At 39.0% G+C, this 2,653-nt stretch overlaps 1 pseudogene; it reads left to right on the top strand.

The window, feature by feature from the left end:
* Window positions 1-1,731: 1,731 nt before the first annotated feature.
* LOC122120145 lies at window positions 1,732-1,828 on the top strand (annotated as a pseudogene).
* Window positions 1,829-2,653: the final 825 nt, after the last annotated feature.

The raw sequence follows: 2,653 nt of genomic DNA on the forward strand, positions 1-2,653 counted from the left end.
CTGAGAAGCCTTGTTCAAATAGAGTATCATTCGAGAAGCCTTGTTCAAATAGAGTATCATTCAGAGTGCTTATACAAAGAGCCACAGAGCCTTATAACAATGCAAACATAACCACCCATAAGCATAGATTCCTGATCTGAAAAGCTCACTTTTATTTTCCTGAGCAGCATGAATAAAAGTGTTGTTTTTTTGGCTCATCACAGATCTTACATGGTACTTTCTCATAAGTTTGGGGCTAGCTTAATGTAGACAGAGACTACAGATTATATTGCAGGTACTGGAGCTTGATCTTCTGTGCTAGACACTGTGTTTCATGTGAGCTATCCTGTTTAATCCTCATACAAACTCACAGATCAGTGCTTCTGTCCTTATGAGCTTGTTGATAAGGAAAGAGAAACAGTGAGATCAACATGAAATTCAGACAGAGATGGAGCAGGGATCCAGGATTTAACAATCAGATACATCTGAAATCATTCTTCAATTCTAAAATGCTGTGATGTTTAATTACTATACTACTAGATTGAATTGCATTCTCCCAAAAGGTAAGTTTAAGTCCTGACTGATAATACTTGTTAGTTCTAGATAATAGGGGCTTTAAAGATGCAGTCAAGTTCAAGTGGAGGACTAAGGGTTTCACTCAGAGGCAGAGCGTGTGTGTTTTAAATGGACAAGGTCCTAGGTTCTATCCTAAGCAGGTAAAATAGTGGGTTGTAGTTGGGTATCAGTGGCTCACACCTGCAATCCTAGCTACTCAGAAGGCTGAGATCTGAGGATCACAATTCAAAGCCAGCCTCAGCAAGAAAGTTGTTGAGACTTGTATCTCCAACAACTACCAAAAAAGCCAGAAATGGAGCTGTGGCACAAAGGGGTAGAATGCTAGTCCTGAGCACAAAAGTTCAGAGACAGTGCCCAGGCTGAGGTCAAGCGCCAAGACCTGCACAAAATGATGATGATGATGATGATGATGATGATAAATAGATTGTAGTTGAGATAAGCTCTTTCTGAATTAAACTACTGGGTCTTAATCTAATGCCTGATGTCCTTGTAAAAGAGGAAATTTGATTGATACACATAGGAGAAAGCCAGGTGAGACAGAAGTCAAGATCAGAGTTATATATCTAGAAGCCCAAGAAAATGGCCACAAGCACCGAAAACTAGGACAGGGCCATGGCGTGGTTTTTCCTTAAAGCCCCCGAAGAATCCAAACCAGATGACACCCAGATCTCAGACTCCTGACTTCCACAACTGTGAGAGAACAAGCATCTGCTATTTGTAAGCCACCAAGTTTGTCATGACTTGTTCCAGCAGCCATAGGAAGCTGTGCAAATATGTGAAGATCCCACCATAGCCTGATGTGCCTTCCACTCCAGGGCATACAAGGTTGAGTTAGGTAACTGCAAGAACCACCAAGAGAAAGGCAGAATCCTGGCTTCCTCTGTGGATGACATCTTCATTGAACAGTCCTTCCTCAAGCCCATGCCTTGATCCTTGGCTCTGGGGAGTGAGTACTTATGGTGCTGAATTCAGCTAGAATGACTCAGCCAAGTCATGAGAACTATCCAGATGTACAGGACCTGGGATCTATCTGTTAGGGCCAGAAGAGATGAAAGCCTCTGACTTTATGGTTTCAGTGATTTTACTTATTTAACTTTTTGGTAACAGGGAGGTTTGGATCTATTTGCTAAGTGAGGAATTATTTACATTTTCAAAAACCAAGTGGTTTCTACACTTTAATTATTCTGCCTTTAAAAATGTCAAATTGACAGAGAAAATTAGCATGGCCCTGCGCAAGGATGACACGCAAATTTGTGAAGGGTTCCATATTTTTAAGTAAGCCAGGTCCAAAGAAACATAGGTCCCATGGTTTCCCTTATTTGCAATAACTAGAATAAGTCTAGGACAAGCAGAAAAGGTAAAAAACTATGTATGTATGACCATATGAGATGATGTTAAGTGAAATGAACCCCAAGATAGGGACACAGTTTTTTTTTCTTTCTTACTATTGTTTTTAACATATTTAAATTTTTTTTAATTTTTTGTTTCTCTTGTATGTTCTTCCCCAATGGTATAACCCCTGTTTTCACTGTATTTGATGTCAGTGCCCTGCATCATATATATATATATATATATATATATATATATATATATATATATATATATATATATATATATATATATATATATATATATTCTAATTTGGGGAGGGGAAGGGAACTAACAAAATGCTGAAATAAGGATACAGGTTTACCCATGGTAACAATGAAATTGAACTTTACAACTCGGAGGGGGGTGGGGACTTGGTAGGGGAAAAACAAAGGAGGAGGTAACAATTCTCAATAGGAAATGTACTCATTACCTTACTCGTGTAACTGTAACCCTTCTGTACAGTATTTTTACAATAAAAAAAAAACATAAAAAAGTCAAATTGAGGTTTGGCACCAGTGGCTCATGCCTATAGTCCTAGTTACTCAGGAGGCTAAGAACTGAGAATCTCAGTTCAAAGCTAGCCCAGGAAAGTCCATGAGATTCTATCTCCAATTAACCACCAAAAGTCAAAAGTGGAGCTGTGACTCAAGTGGTAGTATGCTAACCTTTAGCAAAAAAGCTCATGAATAGGATCTAGACTCTGAGTTCAAGTCCTAGGGCTGGAACA

The sequence above is a fragment of the Dipodomys spectabilis genome, unplaced genomic scaffold (genome assembly GCF_019054845.1).
Source record: "Dipodomys spectabilis isolate Male_0828 unplaced genomic scaffold, ASM1905484v1 ptg000174l, whole genome shotgun sequence".
Lineage (NCBI taxonomy): Eukaryota > Metazoa > Chordata > Mammalia > Rodentia > Heteromyidae > Dipodomys > Dipodomys spectabilis.